General features: G+C 43.2%; 1 long non-coding RNA gene across 15 annotated transcripts in view; it reads right to left on the bottom strand.

Annotated features, from left to right (window-relative positions):
- The window catches only part of LOC128932224 (uncharacterized), a 161626-nt gene extending 153393 nt beyond the window's left edge, over nt 1-8233 (bottom strand). For 13 of the 15 annotated variants that reach the window (XR_013536191.1, XR_013536193.1, XR_013536205.1 and 10 more), the window contains exons 1-3: nt 8164-8233; nt 3831-3914; nt 1285-1390 (exon numbers count right to left, since the gene is read on the bottom strand). This is a non-coding gene — a long non-coding RNA (uncharacterized LOC128932224). The remainder of the gene's footprint in view (nt 1-1284; nt 1391-3830; nt 3915-8163) is intronic. The other 2 variants (XR_013536196.1, XR_013536202.1) reach the window with 2 other exon arrangements.
- Nucleotides 8234-27509: the final 19276 nt, after the last annotated feature.

Genomic DNA, 27509 nt, shown 5'->3' with positions numbered 1-27509 from the left:
ATGGAATAGAGATGCAAAATGGTGAGGTGGCTGAGACCAGGATCCCAGTAGGCCCCACATCTGGAAGCAGGCAGTGGCTACCAAGAGATAATGTTCTGTTGGGTAAGGGGGACCAGGAGTTCTCCATCAAACACAGGGCAGGGGGCAGGCTTGCAGCTTGAAAGCAGGAACTGAGGGGGCTCTCCCTAATCACAAAAAGGGACTAAACAAGGAAAAAAGTAACACAGCAAATGTCCTCTGGAGAGATCGTTTTGGACAGCAGCTCCTAGTTTCATCTAAATGTGACAGTAAACCACGTTGCCAGCTGGCTGAGTGAGAGGATCTGCCATCTCCAGCATCACAGTGGAACAGGCATCTGAAACTGCTCTGAAACCTCTTAATCCCAGAGGCTCAGAGGGCCGGGAGGAAGCAATTGCAAATCTTCTAGTCTGAGAGAGAGAGACAGATGCATTATGCAATCTAATACTAAAAGAGACAGCCAACAAAATTAACCATCAAAATATAAATTTACTCCAGACTTAATTTTATAGAATTTTTTGGCAAAACCTTCAAATATGTAGGCTAAATGTGTTCAAAAAGATAAATGAGGCATAACTTCTTTTAACAAGAAAAAAGACCGCATAAAACACAAACAAGGAGAAATGAAACAGGTACAAGCAGCACTGAAAAAGAACCTACTATAAACGTGGAAATGAAAGATGTGATGACAAAAATTAAAATACACTCGATCAATTAGACAGTACAGAGGTGAAATCTTTAAGAGGACCAAGCCTGCTTTTCAGTTTTCACAGCAGGAAGAAAACACCTAATAGGTCCTGCATTTTTCTTCCAAAGACAGTCTATTACAAGCAAGGGAGTGCTCTGGGTCTACATAAGCTCCACAACCTTAGTTTAGAACCATCTGTGATCAAGAAAATTCAAGAACAAATGTTTCCTGTGTTCTGTACATGATGTACTGGCTATTCAGTTGCTGTAAAAGTACAAGTAGCCCCTCTGTGCTGTAGTAAGAGTTTTAAATCAGTGAGAAGTGACCTTCCCATTTCACTCTTCTCACACCCATTTGGGGATCAGAGACAGGAGATAGGGGCAGAGCGTCTGGGATGGGGGCTGCCTCCCTGCAAGTCACTCCTGTGTTCCAACGGGAGCCTACGGTGTGAGGAGCCCAACCTGGATGTCTCTTCAATCCCAAGATGGATAAGAACAAATTCCTCAATGAGGGATCATCCATGCCTATTGCCAGAAGGTGCAGAGGAATGTTTGAGATTTAAAATTGGTTTTGGTTACCTTGTCTAAAGAGAGAGCTGGTGCTGCTGGGTTTTCTGCATTCCAAGCTCCAAAAGAAGGGTTGTGTGTGTGACTCTATGAGGTGGTCCCATTCCTGACGGAGTCTCTAGGTACATTGGAAATAAGATGCATTGGAAATGGCACTCATCTGGGACTGCACTCTGGAGCTGGTCCCCCTGCTGAAGGAGCCACCCTCCTCCTGACTGGGAGGGCCCTAGCTAGGGGTAGTGCACCACACCTGTGACAGGTCAAAGACACTCTCTCCACCCAGACACACAGGAGGCCCGCTGAGGAACCAGAGGGCACTAGGGGACTTGGGGTTGCAGAATGGAACATGTACATTGGATATTCTTTCAATTTATTTAGGCTTTTAAAACATGCTATGGGCAGTATGTTTGGCATTTGGAAGCTTGATGCTCACTGTCACTAAGGATTTGAGCAAAGTGAATATTCCCTGAAGCCTTTTAATGCATAGGCATTTTTTTTTTTTTAAGCTACATAAGCAGCCAGGTGCAGTGGCTCCTGCCTGTAATCCCAGCACTTTGGGAGACGGCAGATCACCTGAGGTCAGGAGTTCAAGACCAGCCTAATCAACATGGAGAAACCCCGTCTCTACTAAAAATACAAAATTAGCTGGGTGTGATGGCATATGCCTGTAATCCCAGCTAGTCGGGAGGCTGAGGCAGGAGAATTGCTCAAACCTGGGAAGTGGAGGTTACAGTGATCCAAGATCATACCATTGCAATCCAGCCTGGGCAACAAGAGTGAAACTCCATCTCAAAAAAAAAAAAAGCTACATAAGCAGCAATGGAGCCATTAAAGCAGATTGAGGCGGATGAGCCATTTTATTTGGAGGATCCCCTGAGCAGTGATTGCCTTGAGTAGTTTTGCTTGTACCTTGACCTCAGCCAGCCTCGGGTAAGCGGTGAGCACTCACCTCCTCCTGGCTTCCCCATGGGGCCAAATCCAAAGTGTGTGTGTTGGACTTAGAGCCAGCCCTGCCACCCCCGCTCCTCATGTGGCCTGCTGCTCAGCTTCTCTATGCTCAAGGCTTCCTTCTGCCCTTAACAAGCTTTTACCTCTCCAGAAAATTCTACCTTTCCTCTATCTTGTTTAATAGTGTCTTTTTATATTTTCCTGTGTTATTTATTTTGCTTAGTTTCCATAGAAACAGAGGACTGGAGGATACTGCGGGGATTATCTACACCCACATCTTACGGATGAGAAAACTGAGGCCCAGGGAGATGAAGTTAGATTTCGTTTTTAGTGAGCCATGGGGAAAAAAAGGATCTTCCTAAATGGACCTGACTCCCCTCAGACAGCTGGCTGTGTTTCTAGAACTTTGCGTCAACGAGTTTCTCAGGGTGGCAGGCTATTCCTGCATCCCCAGAGCACCCCAGAATCCCGGCACCAGAGGTCATTCTGAAAGTATCTGCACTCCCTCTGGGATCGGCTGACCCTGCCTCTGACCCTTTCAGACTCTTTGCATGGTCTAGCCAAGCAGGCTCCCTTCCCCAGCTTCCTGGCGACCATGATGTCATCCAGAATGTTCTCCCTCCAGCCTGACCTGATTTCCATTTGCTGCCTCTGTCTAATCCTGCCACTCTCCTTGCCATGGAACTTGCTGGCGGGCCCATTGGCAGGGAGCCTCCTTCTGCCCCTCCTATCTTTGGTGCCCTCGTGCCCACGAGCAGGAGTCCATCACGAGGCCGCATTTGGACCAGCCCCCAGTGGAGTCACACTGTTTTGCTCCCAGCTCCACAGGGAGGGCAATGTGACCCATCCACACCTGCATGCAGTGCCTGCCAAGGCATGACGTGCTGAGGAAGGTTGATGAGGATAAGGTTCTCGGAGAGTTCCTGCTGGACATCTGTGGCCCAGGGCTTCTCCTTACAGGGAATAAAGTGAGACAAACTCACTTGGCTTTAGCATTTTAAAGGTTAGAGCTGAGTCATAAGAGATCGTGTAGATGAGAGAGAGTCCACTGGGGGTCCAATTTCATGTCCACCCAAATCACCTTAAGGAGTTGGTAAAATTCAGATTTTAGTGTCCTTCCCAGAGAGATTTTAATTTAGTTGGTCCACAATAGAGGCAAGGAAAATGACTTTTTAATAAGCATAAGTGATTCTGATTTGGAAACCCTCGATGGTGCAAATAAGGAAGCCACGTCCACAGCATCCACCGCCTGTCGGTCCTCACCCCAGTGATGAAGGCTGTGGCTCCCCAGCCTCTGCAGAGGGGAGCCTCTGATCTTGCACCTGTGCATGGCCTAGTCCTCCTTTTCTTTCTAGAACTCTCCCTTCTGTGTGTCCCACCCTGGGTCCTTGAGAGGCAGGCTGTGCTCCCAGAAAGGCACCCAGAGGAAAACACAAAGGTATCAGGGAGGGTAGCATGGAAAGGAAACTGAATGAGCAGTGAAGACAGCTTCAAAACTGCTTCACAATTTTGCCAAGAGAAATTGCTGAGCCCAAACATCCAGTCAATTGGGTTGAAAAACAGCCATTGAGCCATCTGCCAGCCAATTAAATGTGGGGTCAATCACTCACCTAATGAAACACCACGCAAAAATGTCTACTTCAGCTCTTCCTTCCTCCTCCATCCTCATCTTCCCCCTCTTCTTCCTTATTTTACTTCCCAATGGATGATGTGAGAAGCGAGATTAAAACAGAAGTTGCGTTGTTTACTGATGTCAAACTTGTTTAACTTATTTTGTCACAGAGTTGTTCCATGTGACATTGTGCAAAGACAAATAAGTAAATGCATGACTTAGTTCCTGCAGTTCACCAGTAGTGAGGCAACAGGACAGAAACCCAGAGGGGCACCAATGATTGGGGGTTGCCTACACAGAGAGTACAAAGGGGAGCATTAGCCATTTTCTGGTGGAAATGTCTCAAAAAAGTTACTTTATCAGCTGGGTATGGTGGTTTACACCTGTAATCACTGGGAGGCCAAGGCAGGTGGATCACCTGAGGGTAGGAGTTCAAGACCAGCCTGGCCAACATGATGAAACCCTGTTCTCTACTAAAAATACAGAAGATTAGCTGGACATGGTGGCAGACGCCTGTAATCCCAGCTACTCAGGAGGCTGTTGTAGGAGAATCACTTGAATCCAGGAGGCAGAGGTTACAGTAAGCTGAGATCGTGCCACTGCACTTCAGCCTGGGTAATGAGAGTGAAACTCCATCTCAAAAATAAAAGTGATTTTACCCTTCACACTTCCCCTTTAAAACCAAAACAGCCATTCAACTCTTTTGCGCCCAGTGTGCAATTTCAAATTATTTCTTCTTGCAGTTTTCTCAGTGCTTGCCAAGACCTCACAGATGAGAGGATGTTTTATACCTTCAGTATGAGTTTTGTTCCATTCACAGACATTAATCACCAAATGCCAAGAAGGGGCTGATACATGGGACACAACAACCAGCATAAATTACATTTTAAGGCGCTCAGATAAGAGCAAAGTCAACATCTCCATGTACCACCTCAAATTCCTTTTGGAATTAGATGGTGGCATAAATCTCAAGCTATAAATAAATGAGACAGTTCTGTACTGTGTTATGCTAACATCATAAAAACAAACCACTCTTTTTCTCTTCTGAGCATGCCTGAATTTGAACCAGAAATAAAAATAGTTAAAGAAACACAGAAGTTTGTTCAACGAAAGTGAATTTAAAATAAGAATTCAAAAATCATGAAATGCAAGTGGTCCTCACACATCGTGGCTACTTAAGAACCCAAACCACATGATGACAAAGATGGTCCCCGGCAAATGATCCTTTCTCCTCTTCCTCGTTTGGGTAATAGTTCACAGGTGGATGACTTACTTAAAATGCTAAGGTTATAGGGGGATCATGACTATAAAAGGTATCTGGTTAAGGAAAAATAATGGTGGACGTTTGATGATAAAATATGAGAAGTGACCCTTTGTGAGCCTGGAAAATCCCACACATACATGTATTTTGTGAGCTCATTCAAATATCAGTTCTCACGATATGCTAGAAGGAGCTCTAAATCACCCTGCTGCTGAAGTGGAAGTGAGGCTCACAGCCATCACTCAGAAGACGCTGAATGGGCACACAGAACACACGCCACATACAAGGTACCTGGAGATTTTATGAAAAACTCTTGGGGAAAAATAAAGTACTTTTTATCAAACTAAAAGGATTGAAAGCGATTTTACTGTGGTTTTATAGGAGAAATACTATGTTACCCATAAAAATATGGTATATTACTTATCAGAACCAATACAAAAATCATGATCAGCAATATTCCAACATTCTGGGCAAAAGGTATAAAATCACAGGGATAGAAAGAAGTATATTGATATCAATAAATATAAAATGCAACAAATTTACTGATGGATAAAATCCTACATCTTTTATATGACACTATAAATGCAAATAACAATCTTGCTTTTCAGAATATGTTGGTACCTAAAAAGCCAGTCATGCTATAAAACATATGTAAATGGATTATTATATTAGCGCTCTGGACCAAGTAAATACATCGTAAAAATTGAAAGAAGCAAGTAGTAGAATACAATAAATTTGCAGTTAATCTATACGGAGCTGAAGTACGCATAAACAAAAAATAAGAACTGGGCGACAGCTTGAAACTAAATAATATGTTTGAAAGAATTCCAATATCATGTTTATGCAGGCAGCAAAACCAAATACTTCCCTGACTGTGAGTAAACAATAGGAAACAAGGAAAAACATCATGAATTCTAATAGATGCTGCCTTGAATCTGTTGTGATTCTAATGATTCTACTGGTTTTAACTCATAGCTTATGCTGAGGCAAATTTATACCTAAGATTAGTGAAATAATCCCAGATTTGCTTCTTCTTATCAGCTGCATGACCTGGGCTTGTTATTTCTTCCCATGGGTACCAGGCTCTGCTGCAAGGAGCAGCAACACCGCCACTGTCCTGCTGTCCATCCCTTTCCTCGAACTCTGGGGGCCTGGCTTGACAACTGGAGCAAGAACCCATTGGATAGAGGGAAAACCTTTTATATTTGGGGAAAAGAAAGAGTAATATATATCATAACCCTACAAGTACACTATACGTATAGAACTATAATAATGGCTTTTGTTAATCCTTTTAATTGCCTCTTTAGCAACAAGGTTCTTGAATATCCAGTGGCCAATATGCCAAATGTGTTAGTCAAATACTAACACATGGCAGCTGGTTAATGTGCTGATCAGAAGGGAAGAGGACCTTGATGGGTTGTTCTGTTAGGGCAGTTCTAGACCTGGGAGCAGAAAACACTAGGGGAAGTGGCTATAAAGAGGCATGACATCTGACATCGGAGAGAGGAGGGGTGGCCCACACAGCCTGTGGTCCAGAATGTGAACAACCATGTACTGAACAGTGCTTACGAGCCAAAGGACCTAAGAGCAGTCATTAGGAAGACTGCCTTAATTAGATCGCTAATGTTCTGAGAGGCAGCTATGCTCAACTCCTCAGGAATTCATTTAGCTGGTGTAGCCTTAGGCCACACTTTCTTTACAAGAAGCAGGCAAATGACTGTGATGCAGATTGATAACAGGGAATTTCCAAAGCACTAATTCCAAAAACACAAACACATTTCAGGAGCACAGTTGTGTCTATAAGCCTTCAGCCCACAAGCCATACCATCTATGTCTACATCTGAGTCTATAACTTTGAACTGAGCACTCGAGACTTATATTCCCAAGGGCTAATTATGCTGAAATGTTATGTTCCATTTAATCTACTCTGTCTCAAAAGACAAGGAAATGTACACTTTAGAAAGTTTCTCATTAAAAATAAATTACAAAATGTAAAAGATTAACTAACCTTTAGGTATCTGGGTAAACTCAGCCATCCAGAAACTCTTATTTCCTAAGCACTCTGGAATGGGGAATCCTTTAAATAACACACCATGTAGATTGATTTGGATTATACATAAATACTGTTTCCTTTTTAAAAATTATTCACCCTGTTTCATTTTTTGATGTATCCATACACCATGAGTGTACATTTTGATGCACAGTTTAGTTTTTGAACTTGGTATAAATTTTATCTTTTTTAAATCAAACTCTTTTTCTTGTTTAAGTCTTTTTTTCTCTCTCCCTTTCCTTTTGGAAGCTGTATTCACAATGGTGACAAAATCCCGACCTGCTGAATGTTATTATAATTCACAATGTGCTCATTGTTTCCCTGAGAAGAAAAAGAAGAGAATCCCCAGTGTGGGGGAGACTGTCCCCAAAGAGGGTCTCACAGCCATTTTCTGCTGCTCTCTGAACTCCAATCCTAGAATTTGAGCTTGAAGAGACCCTACAAGTCATCTGGCCAACCTTTCTTATTTTCTAGGCAAGGAAATTATGACCCCAAAATGTACCTTTCTCCAACATTACATCTCTGGCTAGCAGCAGTAGGGTGTCATATCATTTTCCCTAGCTGTCGTCCAGTGCTCATCCCACTATATAAACCTGTTTCCCTCCACTTCCTTTCTTATTGATCGTAATGTCCACTTAGGGCTATAATTTGCTTATTTTGGAAGATGGGAGTGAAGTGGATGGTAAGAGGACAGTTACATGGATACTGTCTGTTTTCTGTAATATGATGAGAGGGTGTGAACATTTCAAATAAAGTAATCATACTGTTACCAGCAGCAAATCCATATGGGTTTGCAGCAATCTCAGTTCTTGTCTCCTCAGAATAAAGAATCTGACTGAAGGGGCATAAGGCAGAAGAAAAGACCGAGGCAAGTTTTAGAGTAGGTATGAAAGTGTATTAAAAGCTTTCAAGCAGGAAGAAAAAGGAAGGAAAGTATACTTAGAAGAGGGCCAAGCAGGCAACTTTGAGGACAAGTGTGTGGTTTGACCTTTTGACTTGTGGTTTTCTATGTTGGCATACCTCCGGGGTCTTGCGTTCCTTCTCCCCCGATTCCTCCCTTGGTGGTGGGCGTTTGCACCTGCAGTGACCTGCGGGCACTTGGGAGGGGAGCATGCGCAGTGTGTTTACTGGAGTTGTACGCATGCTCACTTGAGGCATTCTTCCCTCACCAGTCAAATGTCAATGGAACGTCACAGACCAGTTAAACTGTAGTTTTGCCTCTTGATGCGCATGTTGGAGCCCACTGCCCAACTCCCGAGATCTCATCAGGAAACTGCCATTCACCTGTTTCAGGTTTTTTTCTATCATAGGGAAACCGCCTTTCCCTAGCACTGGCTGTGACCAATCATTATTTTAGAGAGACAATTAACAACTGCCTGACCATCCCTTGATGTCGCCTGACATTTCTGGGACAGGGTGGGAGAGCCCTCTCCTGTCTTGCCTATCCCTGACCAGCTACTTACTATAACAATACCTCCTCAAAGAAAAAGCCCCAAAGTAAATGTAAAGCATTAATAAGTCCCAGAGAGGGTTTGCTTGATCACAGCATGAATTAATATCAAGATATGAAATGCAGAAATACATGCAGTCAGAAATAATTTCCTTTCCTTCCAGAACACTCAGATTGACCAGAGGCTGAATTTAAACATCTTCAATCTCTCTGTGGCTATGATTATAATTATGAACATTCTCAACAGTGTTGTAAATATGTAAGCAAACTGCTGAGGAATTGCTTTTTCAGAAAATACACAGAGGAATCTATCATGGCGTTTTCTTCAAATCTGAAACAATTTGTAGACATGCACAGGTTATTCTTTTTTCCATCCCTTAAGCCAGGATGCCAGTGCATATACCTGGTAAATTACATCTCAGGGGCCCTGCTTCAATTTTCCCAGGTTTGCTTCTGTGTCCCCCAGTGATCCCTGGAAGCATACCACCTCTCGGCAAGAATACAAGTCAAATGTCAGTAGACATATGAAGAACTTCCTGCAGCTTGCAGGGTTCTTCCCCATTGAAACCCTCCTAGGTAGGTAACAAACTCCTGCAATTGACATGCAATGCAAGTCAGGGCCAGCCAAAATTATAACCAGGCAAGAGTCACTTCTAGCACATTCTATGCCCATGGTGACCTGGTGACTTTCAGTATTCCCACTATTATAGAGCAAGTTAAGGGGTCCGTGAAGTTACTGTAGCTAAATGAGATATTATAAGTAGAAATGAGTGGTTCAACTCAAAGCATGTTTATATGAAAGAAATACTGAGTGGTAATTTGGGTGCAGAAAGAAACTTAAAATTTATCTACATTCACACCAAAACCCACATAGAAAAGCCTGACTAAAAGCAAAAATACTTTAGGGCTTATGAAAACACTGAGATGGGGGGAAAAAAAACTTTTCTCAGGAGAAAAACAGCATTAGTTATTTTTTAGAAGGCAATTTTGCTAAGTTGAAAATCCATTAAGTCAATGAACTATCACTTTCTGAGTTCAAAAAGTGAGGTTTTACTTGCGTAATTGTCCTTGCACTCAATGCCTTTAAACTAAAAATTATCATTCTTTTTTTAACACTTAAAAAATCCACTTCATTGTCAAAGACATAAATCTTTGCATTCCTCTTCATGCCATCTATATGTACTTAAGATTTTTTTATTTCCTTTTCCAAAAGCCTTAAAGAAAATAAACATCTAACAATAAGGGTCTTAAGTTAAAATCTGATAACATTTTTTATTCATCTAAGTTTCTGCATTCCTAACTGCAATAAATTGAGTGTCTTCAATAACTCTGAACAGCTTTTGACAGTTTGAGAGAAAAGAAAATCAGAAAATCTACTGACTCATTGACTTGGACTGGCTGACACTAGGAACTCAAGGAAGAGGTGACATTGATAAGGACAGGAGGCATGGAAATACTGGGTAGAAGAGGGTAGGATTCCTGGCGAGGGCTCCACTCTCAAGCCTGGACCTCTGGACCAAAGTGAGAACTATCCCTGTGTTCCCACCTGAATACTGCCTTTTGGCCCACCCCATCCCCTATCATGTGCCTGTAAGAACCCCAGACCCCAGACTCAGCAATCATACGCACAGAAGAGAGAAGTGTCTAAACATCAAGAGGAGAAGAAACAGCTGGATGTTGGAGACTATGGTAGGAGAGAAGTTCAGCTGGGAACTGCTGGACTCCAGAAGATTATCTTCCCACTCCACCCCCTTTCCAGCTCCCCTTCCTGCTGAGAGCCATTTCCACCTTTAATTATTTCTTGTGACCTGATTCTTTCTTGACATCAGACAAGAACTCAGGTATCAAGAGGGCAGGGTATAAGGGTATAAAAAGCTGTCACCCTGACCCTTCACTGACCTGGTTAATACTTAGCTGTCTGTGAATACCAAACGCTAAAAGAGCACTGATCATAACACATGCCCTCTGGGGCTCTGGGGAGTTGCAGACATCCTCTTCCAGACAGCAGAATTAAAAGAGCATTATAACACACTTGGATGCTGCCACAGGGCCCACACAGAACCTGCTCCTGCCAGAGAGAAGGGACCAGTCAGTTCCAGTGTTCATTTGTTCACGTTCCCATACCCATCTGCTACTGTGCTCACTTCCATAAGAGATTGAGTGCTGCAGCTGAGTAAATGAGCCAACCCCTTCACAAGTCCTGCGAAGGGGTCAAGGGAACCCCCACCCATTTCAATGCCAGTATCAAACATTCCAGAAGTATTTAAATGTGCTGTGGTGCTGCGACTCCTACATCCTGGACAAGACCATGTGCACGTCTTACCTGCTCACCATACCTACTTCCCCAGACTGCACCCAGAGCAGCAACCCTGCCCACCCCCCACAAGCCCTTCACTGTCTAAATAAGCATCTTCCCATTTTTTAACAAATATTTGTTGAGCAATTATTATATACCAGGCACTATTTAAGGTTCCCACCTTCACAGAATGCATATTTAAATAGGGGAGAGAGAGAGAGAATGATATCTCATTATCTCTAGAGTTCAGTGATAAAGGTAAAAAAAAAAATAAGATGCTGTAAAGACAGAGTGACTTCTCTGGGTATCAAAAGGGCTAATGAGAGAAGGCCCCTCGGGCTGTTTCAGATTCCACTGTTGGCTACCTTTCTTCTGCTGTGCCAGAGCTCAAAAGCCAGATTTGAACTCCTGTCAAAAGAAACCAAACAGCTTTTTAAAAGGATATTGTGAAATATGCAAGAATATGCAAGCATGTACACTTAGCATGTAAATACTGAAGAACAAAAGAAGCTGAAAAATAAGAATATCTATTTTAACAAAACTTTTTGATAAAATTGTTTAAATGGCTCCAAAACATAAGGGTCTTGATTTTGCCCCTTCTACCCTAGGGGCCAGGAAGGCAGCTGAGAAGTTATGGGGGGTGGGGAGGGGGCTGTTGGATGTCCAAAATCTCCAGGAAATGCTACCATCCCCTTCGTCCCTAAAAGACACCATGTCCTGGGAAGAGACGAGATGGGTGTAGTTTAAGGGGAAAGGGGGTCAGAGGGGCCATTAGAGGCTTTGGCAGGACCCGGTTACAGGCTCACCTGGAGGTCACGTGGTCTCCACCTTTGGGCTTCCCTGAAACTCCAGAGAGCAATACAGCTCCCAAAGAAGGAAAGGGTGTTTCCTTCAGTTATTGGAGCCAGATGATGAAAATGTGGTTCTCATTTGTTCCAACCACTGATGTGTTTCCAATCCTATGTTACGCTTGATATGGATTTTTTCTAACCTTTATTTTTTCCTTTTGATCCTAAGCAGCTAAAAAAGGGAAACCTAGTATTAATCACACAGGCTTACTGTGCTGCTCCCAGTGTGTATGACACTTCCTTCCCAAGGCTCTTTAAAATCTGGGCAGGGTGGCAGGAGGGAGGTTGAGGGAACGTTCAGCGACCCACTTATAGGCCCAGCAAGTCACTTTTCCGTTGCAATGATCTCGATGACACAGGGCTTCTCACGGACCTTCGTGCGGTCCTTCGTCACGTAATCATATCCCTGATTCAGGACAGAGTTGCTAAAAAGGAGGGATTTCTCATTTTCAGTTTCATCATTTGTGTTAATACATCATATTGACTTTTAACAGAAAAAATAAAACAATAGATTTTTTAAATACTTCTGTCTGAACCTTTCTTACTTAAACAGTGTAGTTGTTTTTGTCTTATTTTCTTTTTTCCTACAAACCTTAAACATTTTTTCCTTAACTGAAACAGTTTAAGAATACATTCGAAGTGTTTTGCTGAGCCTATGTAGGTTGCTAACACAGATTAAAATTTTGCACAAAATGACCAGGTGCAGTGGCTCACACCTGTAATCCCAGCACTTTGGGAGGCCTAGGAGGGCAGATCACGAGGTCAGGAGATCAAGACCATCCTGGCTAACACGGTGAAACTCCATCTCTACTAAACATACAAAAAATTAGCCAGGCATGGTGGTGCATGCCTGTAGTCCCTGCTACTTGGAAGGCTGAGGCAGGAGAATCGCTTGAACCTGGGAGGCGGAGGTCGCAGTGAGCCGAGATCACACCACTGGATGACAGACCAAGACTCCATCTCAGAAAAAAAGAACTTTTTTTTGCATAAAATAATACAATTGTTTATCAATCTGGGGGATGACCTAGGTCAACAGTTTCTTCCTCTTAATGGCCATGGAAACCATTTTCCAAACAGAATCTCATATGGGGTACCAATACATAAAAGGATAACGTTGGGATGTTCTCACTGAAACAGCGACTGAGAGTTCTAATGTCCTCTCTCTTCCATCTTTCCCTGGCCCCCCGTCCTTTCACACCCACACACCACAAGGCCGCCCCCACATACGAGAGATACACACACCACACACCAGCCAGCATCCTGACTCGGAGGAACACAATTTTAGAGACACAGCTCTCAAGGAGCCTCATTCCTTCCAGTCTCATGAGACCACATTCTAGCAGTGGCCACACTGGACGTTCTGAATATGATTATCTTTTCAGCATGCCCAGCACTAGACTTTTGCTTATTTGTCTTCAAAGGCTATCCAAGAAATTTAAAAGGCAATACATTTACCTCTTTTTTATTTCTCCTTGCCCTTTTATGAAAACTGAAATAAAGATAAATTATTGTAATAAAGTTGCTTTGAAAGAAAATTAGAGCTATCACCTGGTGCTGCTCTTAGGCTTACGTTTATCTGCTAATGTGTTAAATATTCACTAAGCTCCTACAGGCAAGACAGGTTAGTTGTCTAAGCCAACCAGATTAAGGCAGCATGGTTAAATGGAAAGGATATGACCTTTCTGTGTTATCCCACAGGCCTCAGTTTCTTCATCTGTAAATTGGGGACAATGATGCCTAACTTTCAGTGCATTTGTGAAGCTCAATGGGATAAAACATACGAAAATATCTATCCTAGCACTTGGCCCAAAGCATACTAAATTTCCATTGGGGTGGGGTGGGTGGGGTGGGTGGGGTGGTGTAACAAGTTTTCTGTGCTGGAACCACAGGGCGGAGAGTAAAGTCTGACATCTAGTGGCCAAAGTGACAGCTGCTGTAGGGTTGAGTCTCAGAGGTTCCCAAATTTGGATCTGCATCGGAATCACCTGCAGAACAGATCCCTCTCCTGGAGATTCTGATGCTAGAGGTCCCAGCCTTAACTTGGGAATGTCTAGTTTTAAAAGTTCTCCCAAATGGTATTATGTCACCTGCCAATTGTAAGTTGTCTGACGTCAATAACCTGAGGGTTCAGGCAGAAGAGGCTAGTAATTGAGAAAGGTTATTTTAAGCTCTTCATAACAAGGGACCTTGTGCCTGCAGGAGTGCAAATACAAGAAAGCACTTTATTAAAGCATCAATTTCCAGGCAGGCAAGCAAAGCCAAGCAAACCAAGCTAAGAATAATCCTATGGAGAAAAAGCAGTAATTTTTGCTCCATATATATATATAGATACATACACACTTAAGATTGAGGTAAGCCCACAAAGAAACACCACACTTAGGTTCTCATCACAATTATTCCCTGAGAAACCTGGAAAACCCATTATAGCACTTCCACACATATGACAAGCATTCATCCAAAAAATATTAATTTAGCACCAGCTACGTTCCAAGAGCAATGTTTGTCCTTGAGAATATCAGCTGCATAACATGATTCAGTGCATTCTCTTACAGATCTTATGGGCCACTAAGGAGATGAGCAGGTAATAAAGCTATTGAAATGGAATCTGCAGTGTGAAGACACAGAGTGTGGAAGGTGTGGAAGCACAGGGAAAGCCATCTGTATAAGCTTCCTGTTGCTACTGCAACAGATTGCTACAAATTGAGTGGCTTAACACACAAATGGATTATTTTATCATTCTGGAGTTTAGAAGTCCAAAATGGGTTTTACAAGGCTAAATCCAGGAGTGCGCAGAGCTGTGCTCCTGGGGACGCTCGGGGGAAGAACATGTTTTCTTGCCTTTTCCAGCTTCCAGGCGATGTGAAGCATCCACAGTCACATCGCCTCTGATTCTGACTCTCTTGACTCCTTCTTGTCGGGACCCTTGTGATCACATTGCTTATCTGCATCGTCTAAGATTACTTCCTTGTCTCAGTATTCTTTTTTTTTTTTTTTTTTTTTTTTTGACACAGAGTTTCGCTCTTGTTTCCCAGGCTGGAGTGCAATGGCGCGATCTCGGCTCACCGCAACCTCCGCCTCCTGGGTTCAGGCAATTCTCCTGCCTCAGCCTCCTGAGTAGCTGGGTTTACAGGCACGCACCACCGTGCCCAGATAATTTTTTGTATTTTTGGTAGAGACAGGGTTTCACCATGTTGACCAGGATGGTCTCAATCTCTTGACCTCGTGATCCACCCGCCTCGGCCTCCCAAAGTGCTGGGATTACAGGCTCAAGCCACCGCGCCCGGCCTGACTCAGTATTCTTAATCACATCCGCCAAGTCCTGTGGCCACGCAAGGTCATATATCCACAGGTGTGGGGCAGTAATGACATGGATATTTCGGGAGCCAATACTCTGCCTCTCACACCATCTCATCCAGACTTGGGGAATCAGGGAGGCTTCCCACAGGAAAAAAGACTTCTGAACTGAAACTTAACTGATAAGATATTATCTTTCCAGAAAATGTGGGATAAGTGATGGAGGAGGGTCAGACATAGCGAAAGAACACTTCCTAAACAGAGGAAAATGAGGGTGACTCAAAGGTGAAGGAAAACATGTTTGTGGAACCAAAGAAAGTGCTTCCGCCAGAAATAAACTTAAGCATTTACATGTAATTGATTTTCAACACAGGCACCAAGAACACACAAGGGGAGAGTCTCTTCAATAAATGGAATTGGAAAAACTGGATATCCACATGCAGAAGAATGAAAATGGGCCCCCATTTCACACCTCATAGAAAAATCAATGCAAGATGTATTAGAGACTGGAATTTAAGAGCAACACCTGACACTATAAAACTATTAGAAATAAACATAGGGAGAAAACAATATGACATTTTTCTGAGCAATAGTTTTTTGGATATGACCTCAAAAGTGCAGGCAACGAAAATGAAAATAGACAACAGGATTACATCAAACTATAAAGCTTCTGCACAGCAAAGAAAACAAGTTATAGAAAGAAGAGAGGACCTGTAGATTGGGAGAATATATTTGCAAATCACATATCTGACAAGGGGTTAATATCCAAAATATACAAGAAACTCAAATACATCAATAACAAAAAAAAAAACCCCAGATAACTCAATTATAAAATGAGCAAGGACCTGAATAGATGTTTCTTAAAAGAAGACATACAAATAACCAACAGGTATATGAGAAAATGCTCAACATCACTAATTATCAGGGAAATGAAAATTAAAACCACAATGAGATATCTAGGATGGCTATTATCAAAAAGATGAAGGATAACAAGTGTTGGTGAGGTTACGGAGAAAAGGGAACTTTTATACACTGTTGGTGGGAATGTAAATTAGCACAGCCACTATGGAAAACAATAGGGAGGGTCCTCAAAAAAAACTAAAAATAGAACTACCATATGACCCAGAATCCCACTGCTGGATATACACCAAAAGAAAAGATATTAGTCTCACGCCTGTAATCCCAGCACTTTGGGAGGCCAGGGCGGGTGGACCACGAGGTCAAGATATCGAGACCATCCTGGTCAACATGATGAAACCCCATCTCTACTAAAAATACAAAAAATTAGCTGGGCATGGTGGCATGTGCCTGTAATACCAGCTACTCAGGAGGCTGAGGCAGGAAAATTGCCTGAACCCAGGAGGCGGAGGTTGCCGTGAGCCGAGATCGCGCCATTGCACTCCAGCCTGGGTAACAAGAGCGAAACTCCGTCTCAAAAAAAAAAAAAGAAAAGATATTAGTATATCGAAGAGCTATTTGCACTTCCATGCTTACTGAAGCACTATTCAGATAGCCAAGATATGGAATTGATCTAAATCCCTATCAATAGATGAACAGACAAAAAATATATGGTATATATAAACAATGGAATAATAGCCATAAAAAGAATGAAATCCTGTCATTTTCAGCAACATGAACCAGCATAGAAAACAACATGTTAAGTGAAAAAAGCCAGTTACAGAAAGATAAATATTCCATATTCTCACCCATATGTGGGAGCTAAGAAAACAAACAAAAAAGTTGACCACATGGAGGTAGAGAATAGAGTAGTGATTACCAGAGGCTGGAAGGGGAGCAGGCAGGAATGGAAAAAGGTTGATTAACGGTACAAAAATACAGTTAGAAGAAAGAAATCCTAATGTTTGACAGCGCAGTAGGGAGAATATAGTTATCAACAGTTTATTGTTTATTTTTAAATATCTAGATTTGGAATGTTCTCAACATAAAGAAATGATTAATGTTTGAAGTGATGGACATCTCAATTACCCTAATTTGATCATTACATGTTGTATGTTTATATCAAATACCATATGTACCCCATGAATATGTACAATTATTATGTAGCAATAAAAAAGCAAGTGAGGTGGCTCACACCTGCAATCCAAGCACTTTAGGAGGCTGAGGCGAGTGAGTCACCTGAGGAAGGTCAGGAGGTTGAGATCAGCCTGGCCAAAATAGTGAAACCCCGTCTCTACTAAAAATATAAAAATTAGCTGGGCATGGTGGCAGGTGCCTGTAATCCCAGCTACTCCAGAGTCTGAGGCAGGAGAATCACTTGAACCTGGGAGGCAGAGGTTGCAGTGAGCTGATTGTGCCACTGCACTCCAGCCTAGGTGACAGAGAAGACTCCGTCTCAAAAAAAAAAAAAAAAAAAAAAAGCAGGTCACTCCAAAACATTCCTATTAGTCCTATTTTCCTATTTTTATCTTTTTCTAAAAAAATAAAGGTTATTAACAAAAAATGATCAAATTACAATAAGGTCTTTCATAATATTACACCCATGTTAATCTCCTGTTCTTAATTATTGCACTATGGTCTTACAAGAAGTTCCCATTAGGGGAAGCTAGTTGAAGAATATAAAGGAACAGTTTTTACAATTTTTCTGTTGGTCTAAATTAGTTCAAAATAAAATGGATTTAAAACATTGGGGAAAAAATTAAAAATAAAAAATTCATAACAGCATAAATGAGGGGAAGTGTTTTTAGGGGCAGATTAGAGGGAGATGAATGTTAAACAAGAAAAATTGTTTTTCATATAATAAAACGTTTCCTTTGGGATAAGTAATAATTTTTATTGAAATTACGTGCTTTAGGGCTGTGTGGTGAGTGCGGGAGGGAGGGAATGAGAAGGCCCTAAAAAGTAACCAGAGGTCAGATCATGGGGAACAATGGCAGCAGCTGCATTACGGGCTTTGGGATTTATCCTAAGGGTAGAGGGGAGCAACTAAAGAACTTTAAGTAGAAATATGATTTTACTCTGGTGTGAAGTGAGGCTTAGAAAAGGGCTATGGCTGGAGGACACTGGAGCAATCCGGACGAGAGATGACAGCTGCCTGAACTAAGGGCTCTGTGGTAATGGCAGAGGTTCACAGTGCAAAGCTCCTTCACCTACCAGCTGTGTGACACTCTCCAAAGTACTTAACTTTTCTATATCTCAGCCTCCTCTTCTGTAAAAGTGGGAATAACACTAGCGCTCACCGGAGATTGCCCAATAGTACAGCTCTGAGGGTTGAATGAGAAAACATGTTTAAAGCACTTATTACAGGGCCTGAAACATAGTAAGATCCAATAAAAGTTAACAGTTGCAATTTAATGGTAATTTCAGCAGGAAAAAAGGGAACTGTGGGATTTGAGAGATGTAGGAGAAACAAGTAAGGGAACTAGAGACAGGTTGCTAACAATAGGGTGAGGTCGACCAGGAAGCCCAGGCTAGAGCTGTGGTGTTGGGGTGGGCAGCTGGCCTAGTGATGCTGCAGGTGATGGTGGCTCAGAACACAGAAGAGCCTGGGTGTCGGTGTGTTTTGGGGCACAGGGGATGATTGCTCCTGTTTTTGACACGTTGTCCATGAGAGTGATCCTGAGACTCCTAAGAAAAGAGACCCAATAGACATTGGTTGGATGTGTTTAGAAAGATTTGAGCAGATGTCTGTTTGAGAGTCATTAACTGAATCGAAGAGAGTGAATGAAATCACCTGGGAGCACATACAGAGCGAGGAGAGGAGGACCTAGGATAGAGCCCCTGAAAACATGGACGACGAGGACACTTTCTCTCTCATGGCATTTATCACTTCACTGTAATTATTTGTTTAAAGTCTCTGCCACATAAACCCCCTAGACTACAAGCTCCCTGAGGGCAGTCATTGTGTCTAACTTGCTCACCGTGTATCTCCAAAGAGTAACCTCTAGGTGGCACGCACCTCACTCAATAGATATCTCCAGTTCAATGATTAAATGACAGGCACCCTTTAAAGCCACAAAAAGAATAATAAGCATAATATATAGGTCTTTGAAAGTTTGAGCATGAGGAAAATTAGTCTTCAGCAGTAGCGAATGGTATTAGAGAGTTGATAATGTCGGAGTGTCATGAGAAGTTGGTAAGTAGAGTCAAAAGAGTTTCTCTTCGATGAACCATGAGGGAAGAATTGCCAGAATGTGATTATTGGATGATGACGATATGCACAAAGTAAGACTTATGGCTGATGGTGCCATTAACAATAGGACGAAGGGCCACCTAAATCCCCGGGTGATCCAAGTCAATCTTTAGTAGAGGTCTCTTTCTGCTTCAGCAGTCGTGGGGGGTGACTGCAGCCCCACAACGGGCAGCCTAGGCCAATATCTAAAGTACCCCCTTCTGTGTATTTACACATTCATTCCAAGAATATTCTTTGCACATGCCAGGATACAGAAATGAGTGAGACCTCCTATTTCCCGTGTCTAAGAAATGAACCCATCAGTGTGATAGAAAGAAATGTAAACAAATTAACAAGCTACAATATTGGTTTTATAATCTGGATATGGGGCACTATATCAAAATTGCTTCATCAAGGTCAATGATGACCTCTACGTTGCTAAATAGTCACTTCCATGTCCTCGTCTTACTTGACCTGTCAACACAGTCAGACACAGTTGATTACTCCCTATTTCTGCGGTATGTTCTCTCCTTGGCTGCCTAGTTTGGCTCCTGGCTTTCTGCCTGTTCCTCTGTAGTATTCTTCCATGACGCTTCCTCACCCCCATGACCTCTCAGCATTGGAGTGCCTCAGAGCTTACTGCTTGGACCTCTATCCTATCAATACTCATGCCTTGGTGATCTCATCGAATGTCTTGGTTTTAAGTATCATCTCTATGCTGAAGACTTTTACATCAGGTCTGAACTTTTCCCCTGACCTGCAGGCTGTGTAACCAAACATCAAACTTCTCTCTTTGTCAATGTCTATTAGGCATCTCAAAGTTGACACGTCCAAAATCCAGCTCCTGAATATCCTCCCCAAATCAGCTCCTCCCATGGTCTTCTCATCTTCATAATGGCAGCTTCATCCCTGTAGTTGCTCAGGCCGACATACTTCCACTCATCCTCACCTCCCCTCCCTCTGTCACACTCCAGAGGCAATCTATCTTCAAATCTCCAGGCCTTGCTGTCATGTGATATCCAGGAGCTCATCCCCTCACCACTTCTGGACCTGCCCATGCCAAGGGCATCTGCTTGGAGAGCTGCAAGAATTCCTACCTGTTCTCCCTGTGTCTACACCTGCTCCTTACAGCCTCATCTTAACAGAGAAACCAGATGATCTCATTAAACCTTCCACTCACTCTTCCACTCAGACCCTGCTGCTCATCTCACTCTGAGAAAAAGGCCGAGTGTTTATAAGGCCTAATTCCTGCTTCAACCTCAGATCTTCCCCTGCTCCCTCTTCTTCTGTCACATCAGTCCCCCTGATGCTTCTCCCACATGCCAGGCACCGGTTTGTTCCTCCTGCCTGGAGCAGTCTTCTCTGATAGCTGAGCAGCTCATTCCCTTATCTCCTTCAGTTCTTTGCTCCCACATGCGGTTGACAGGAGAGAGGCACAACCAGCTCTTGGGAGCCAGTCCCAGCACACTCCAGGAGATAGTAACTGGCCTGAAGTCATTCAATGTGTTGCCTCTGTGTGATTTAAAGACCCATCCCTTCAAATGCCTGAACATTTCTGAGAACGTGAATATGTCCTCCCTGGAAATAGCCAATAATGTCTCCTGCCTTGAAGATGCCCATTCTCAGCAAAGCACAGAGAGTGAGTGGCCTGATTTGCCTCAGCTGTTTGGTGTCGGCTGGGGCCGGAGGGAAAGTGGAGGGAATGGCTGCCCCGTGAACGCTGCTCACGCTCAGCTCCTGAAGACCTGAGCTGGGCATATGCCTAGATGATAAGACAGTTCTTTACCCCAGAGGCCTGTGAGAGAGACGTTCCACTCAAAAACCCTCCTGGGCAGGATGCAGTCCCCAGTTAAAGCAGCAAGTAGACCAGAGAAAGAAAATGAGAACAGAGTTAGATGAGCAGATTTATGAAACCCTGGCATTGCAGAACTTATCAGTTCCAGGGCAGCTGGTTTCCCTTTGAAGGGTTAGAGTGGGAACATTCTGCTTCTTGGAAACACATCTAAGATGATCTACATAAGGATTAAATATATACTCCCAGCCCTCAGTAGCCTGCCAATATAAACCCCAAAATATAAATAAAGTTTGAAGGGAATAAAAAGCCTTTTTAAAAATGCTTAAAATGTGCCAGATATTGCAAAGACTATTTTACATAAATTAGTTTATTTCATCTTCACAACAACTCTCAAATTAGGCATTATTTTTTCCATTATACATACAGGAGATTAAGTATCATCTGAGTCATTAAGTTGACTCAGGTCAGTGGTAAGTGACAGAGTCAGGCCTATTGACCTCCAAAGCCTTGTGCCTCCACTACAGCAGGCAGTGTAGACAGGTAAAGGGGTGTGGGCACTGTCTCCCACAGAGAAGGCTGAGGACGAAGTTGATTGCCCTACTGAACACTCCTCTCCCAACCTGATGGGTTTCCTCCCTTCCTCTCTGGGCCACGCCTCCATAAAGCGGCTGTGATTATAGCCACTAGAGGGCAGCCACGGCATGAAAAGCCACCAGTCCTTCCCAGCTCCTTTCCTAGTCTTGCTCAGACCAGGGCAGCAGGAATAGGCACTCCTGAGTCTGCAGATGGTAGTAATGATCATTTACGTTTCTCAAGGTTTTCACAGTCCGCAAATCCCTTCCAAGTCGCATTTCATTTCATCTTTGGCACAGCTTTGTCAAGTAGTTTTTTTTTTTTAATTATCTTCACTTTACAGAAATATTATAAAGTAGGCTGGGAGCAGAGGCTCACATCTGTAATCCCAGCACTTTGGGAGGCCGAGGTGGGTGAATCATGAGGTCAGGAGTTCAAGACCAGCCTGGCCAATATGATGAAACCCCATCTCTACTAAAAATACAAAAAAAGTAGCCACATGTGGTGGTACACTCCTATAATCCCAGCTACTTGGGAGACTGAGGCAGAAGAATCACTGAATCCAGGAGGCAGAGGTTGTAGTGAGCCAAGATCATGCCACTGCACTCCAGCCTGGGCGACAAAGGAAGACTACATCTCAAAAAAAAAAAAAAAGAAAGGAAGAAAAAGAAAAAAGAGATATATAAAGTAGTGAGGCAGATATCAATGATTTCAGTTTCAATATTTTTTCTAGACTGCAGAGGCTTGCTAGAACTGTGAATTCCACAAGGCAAATAGGTCCATGGGATAAGCAGGCCAAAGCATAGAGGGTAGGCACTTAGAGGGACTGTCCTGTTGAGCCCCTCCAAACAAGTGCTCAAGAAATAGTAATTAACCAAGCTAATTGAAGAAAACAGTCTCAAGGACCTATCGTGTCCAGGTCACAACCTTCAAGATTTTGCAAATAGGGATACTTAGGATTATTATCCCATTGTAAAACCAAGGTGTCCGGGTACACTGGCTCATGCTTATAATCCGAACATTTTGGGAGGCCGAGGCGGGTGGATCACCTGAAGCCAGGAGTTCAAGATAAGCCTGGCCAACATGGCAAAACCCCATCTCTACTGAAAATACAAAAACTAGCCAGGTGTGGTGGCAGGCAGCTGTAATCCGAGATACTAAGGAGGCTGAGATAGGGGACTGGCTTGAACCCAGGAGGCAGAGGTTGCCGTGAGCCGAGGTCACACCACTGCACTCCAGCCTGGGTGACAGAGTGAGACTCCATCTCAAAAAACAAAAATGATAAAAATAAAATAAAATGAAAATTAAAAGCAAGGTATCTATCCTTCAACTACAATATTTGTCAGTGGAAAAAGTGGGACTTGGACTAATTTGAGAACTCTTTATAGCACGTCTCACCATCACCAAGAGATCTAGAACCCAGAAGGAAATCAAAGTTCAAGGAGACACAATTTGGTCATTAGATTCTAGGAGGTGGCTACGTTCCGCCGGCTGTCCCTGAGGGGAAGAGTCATCTGTGGTTTGTCCCAGCCATTCGGTTGGACCAGAGTTAGAGAAATCCACTCGCCTTGCCTCATTTTCGAGGTTGTAGCACAGTCTGAAGGCTTCCTGTTAAAGGAAAGTTTACGAAAAATGAACTCCAGATAGGTTGTTAAAATGACCTGCCAGACTAACTGGTAAGAGTATCTATAAAGCTCTGTTGATGATGTCTGAACCAAGACGATGGCACACAATGGTTTGAAACATCTCTACATGAAACAGTAAAGGAGTGAAGTGTCTTAGAGAGCTTAGTCCACTTAACAGGTCTTCACCCACCAGGTTCCAATCTTTCAACCCTGGCCTCTCTGAGGAGACCCTTCAACCTTCCGGCCATTCCTCAGCCCGGGTGGCTACTACACCCTGTTCAGCGGTTGGTTGCTGCCTCTTCAGCTGACATTTCCTTTGGACTATCTGTTTCATTCTCAACTCTGTTCACCCTGGGATTATGGTTTGTGAATGCCCTTAACACCATACCCAGACATTTTAGCCACAATCCACCCCTCCTGCACTTCTAGTCCAGCCCCCAGAGCACCATGCTGTATGGAAGCCTGGTCTCACTTTAAGTAAGGGGGTACCCACAGGAAGGGAGCCATTTTCGCAGCATTCATTCAACATCATTCAGCAAGTATTGATTCCGCTTCATCCGACTGGTATTTATGATGCACATTCTGTGTAAGAGTTGTGCTTGGTACAGGAGAGGGTATAAGTGAAAATAAAAAATTGATTTCTTCATGAAGTTAGATAGTCTACTGGAAATGGGGACAGATCAGAGCAAGTTAATCCTAATATATAATGAAACGGGTTGAATTTCATCCTAAGTTTAAAATGCTGTAGGTGTCCAGAAGAGAAAGAAAAAAATATTCAAAGTAAAAGGATCAGGAGAATCCTTGTAAAGGACTTGAAATTTAATAAGTCTTAGAAAGGATTGAAGAGTAGGAATTTTCCAAAGAGAAGTAACAGCCGCAAGAGCACGTGCAGGGAAAGCACTGAAAAGGTGTGTAGCTTTGTGCAATGGACGGATGTGGCTGTAGAGTGAGGAAATGGGATTCTGGAAAGGGGTGGGATGCTGGGCGGAAATCCATGTGGCTTCCTGAAATGCCAAGAAAGGGGTAAATAAAACTAGTCTTCTCAAACAAGGGGTACAATCTGTTCTGACACACCAAGTGTTGAGCAATATTTAAGCTGTAACTTTCCCACCAGGCCAGCGTGTACTGGATGGAGCTGCCACTTGCTGACAGATTCACTCATGAACGCTTGCCTGGAACACTTCTCATGCCCCCCATCGCAATTCACTAAGCTCTTTTCCTCTGCTGCAAGACATCATAAAACTTCCATCTTTTCTTCCAAACCTTGACTCATTTCCTGGAAAGGGAGTTGTAATTTCACCTTTACCATTAATAAATACATCACCATGGGCCATCTCACAGAGGTCACCTCGTACTCTCTCCTACAAACCTCCCACCCTCCACTTCTGTCGGACACTTTTGTTCATCCTTTGTGTTAAACTGTGGCAATTAGACATTTGTTATGCCCTTCCATCCCCATTATGCTGCTCATCTTTGATCGTGAGGGCTCCTTTTTTTTTTTTTTTTTTTTTGCGAGACAGAGTCTTGCTCTGTCGCCCAGGCTGGAGTGCAGTGGTGTGATCTCCGCTTACTGCAACCTCCGCCTCCCAGGTTCAAGTAATTCTCCTGCGTCAGCCTCCTGAGTAGCGGGATTATAGGCATATACCACCATGCCCAGCTAATTTTTGTATTTTTAGTAGAGGCAGCATTTCACCATGTTGGTCAGGCTGGTGTCGAACTCCTGACCTCGTGACCACCCACCTTGGCCTCCCAAAGTGCTGGGATTATGGGTGTGAGCCACTGTGTCTGGCCCAAGGTCTCCTTAATGTGGTTCCCCTCCAATGTTTAGGTGGAAACAGAGGTCAGGAACAACTCCAAGGCCCAGCCCAGTAGCCCATTAATGATAAAATAGATGTTTTTTTGTTTTTTTGGGTTTTTTTTGAGACAGAGTCTCGTTCCGTCGCCAGGCGCCAGGCTGGAGTGCAGTGGCGCAATCTCCGCTCACTGCAACCTCCGCCTCCTGGGTTCAAGAAATTCTCCTGCCTCAGCCTCCCAAGCAGCTCAGACTACAGACGCACGCCACCACACCCAGCTAAATTTTTAAATTTTAGTAGAGATGGGGTTTCACTATGTTGGCCAGGATGGTCTTGATCTCTTGACCTCGTGATCCACCCGCCTCAGCCTCCCAAAATGCTGGGATTACAGGCGTGAGCCACCGCGCCCGGCCCCTAAAATAGATGCTTTTTATGGTTAATACCTAACATAGTGACAGAAATCGAAACCTCAGGTAAGAAAACTCTTGAGAGGCTCAGGCATGACCCAAGAGGTGGCACCCAGTGATGGATTCATCTAATGACTTGCTATTTCCCTGACTCTTGTCAAGTGACAACACTTTGGACAATTTGAGAATGTGCTGAGAATTTGCCTGAGCATGTGCTTGTTCCACAGGGAGTAGACATCTCAGTGAGACTCCTACTAATGGCTTTCTCTAAGTCCATAATGCATTCTACATTCTCAGAGCAAGAATGAGGTTGCTAAAGAGACCTTCCCTTCCTATTTGTGTGTCCATTTCCATAAAATGTGTTGTGAAGTTGTCTGTAACAGCCAGGAGATCTTACTAATTAAAGCTCAACTGATTTCCGAAAGTCTCCATTGACTTACAATTCAGAAGCTTTTGGAAGGGCACCGTAATGGGTGGAAGTGTGTGTCCTCCCAGAAATTTATGGGTTTGAGTTCTAACCCCCAGTGCCTCAGAATGTAACTTCATTTGGAGATAGAATCTTCAGAGACATAATTAAGGTAACGTGCGGTCTTTAGGATGATTCCTTAAAGGAAGAGAGAATTTGGACCCAGGCACACACAGTGGGAAGACCTGTGTAAAGACACAGGCAGAAGATGGCCATCAGCAAGCCACGAGAGGTCTCAGAAGGAAGAAATCCTGCCAACACATTATCTTGAACTTTTAGCCTCTAGAATTGCAAGAAGACAAATTTCTGTTATTTAAACCACCCAGTCTGTGATACATTGTTATGTATATTACAGGTACAGAATTGGGATGTGTACCTGTATTTGTTTTATATCATCTGTAGGGAGGAAAGGCTTTGCTGAGTAAGCAATTTTGATTGAAGTATCCCTCCTTTTAAATTCCTACAAATTATTTTCCTCAATTTTACATATATATTTCTCTCCCACCTAATTGATCTGATTATTAGTAGGAAGTGTTAGGATGAATTAAAAGACACATTGGCTCTGGTACTAAAGGAATAGAAAAACAAAAATAGATCCTAAATATTTTCATAGAATGTAGAAGTGGGCAGGGCACGGTGGCTCATTTCCTGTAATCCCAGCACTTTGGGAGGCGGAGGTGGGAGGATCACATGGTAAAAAGATGAAGACCATCCTGGCCAAAACGGTGAAACCCTGTCTCTACTAAAAATACAAAAGTCAGCTGGGCGTGGTGGTGGGTGCCTGTAGTCCCACCTCCTCAGGAGGCTGAGGCAGGAGTTTAGTCTGAACCAGGGAGTCGGAGGTTGCAGTGAGCCAAGATCATGCCACTGCACTCCAGTCTGGCAACAGAGCGAGACTCTGTCTCAAAAAAAAAAAAACAAAAAAAAAAAAACAAGGATGTAGAAGTGGGATAAGATTCTAAGAGTTTTGCTCTTGACTGCATGATTTTCATCGTGTTGCAGAAATCTGAATGCTAAGGAGTTTATGAGAAAACTATGCATATAGGAAAATGGCAATAACCAAGATTTAAGGAACATAAGGAGTATTTATGAGGGCTCATGTACATTCTTTTACCATATTAACTGTACAAATTAAACTGTACACACGTTTAATGGGCATTTTCCTTTATTTTTACCAGACATTCTTTTACTCCTTAAGCCATGCCTTTACTTGCACAGAGCAAGGTAAGGTCAAGCATTAGACCATCGTCAAGTACTATTTTAACACACACATATGCACATAATTCCTTCTCTCTATGGCCATGTGTTCATAAATGCTAACTGGATACACAGGAAGAAAGGATTTCAGCACTCCCAGTTTGGGTGATGTTTTCTTATGATCTCATGATGAACTTGAAGCCAGACATAATAAGTCAGCCTGTCCTCAAGCCACAAGAGCTCGAAAGAACCAAATCTGTCCAACGCATCCAACCCACAGCGGTTGGTTTGAGCCGTTCGGCTGTCAGCACATGTCCTGTCTGGGTCTTCTCGTGAATCCCTGAGCAACTCCAGGATTTTCATGCTGTATTTTTTTCTATAAGGTCTATCCCACACTCACTCAGTTAACATGCTAAAGCAGACCCATCTGAGCTGGGCATCCTTTGGGTTATGCTTTCTTTTTGTCCTTGCAGCCCAGCCTCCTGCCTATTCC

The sequence above is a fragment of the Callithrix jacchus genome, chromosome 5 (assembly GCF_049354715.1).
Source record: "Callithrix jacchus isolate 240 chromosome 5, calJac240_pri, whole genome shotgun sequence".
Classification (NCBI taxonomy): Eukaryota; Metazoa; Chordata; class Mammalia; order Primates; family Cebidae; genus Callithrix; species Callithrix jacchus.
The sequence above is the reverse complement of the archived record's forward strand: the minus strand, read 5'-3'. Positions and strand labels throughout refer to the sequence as shown.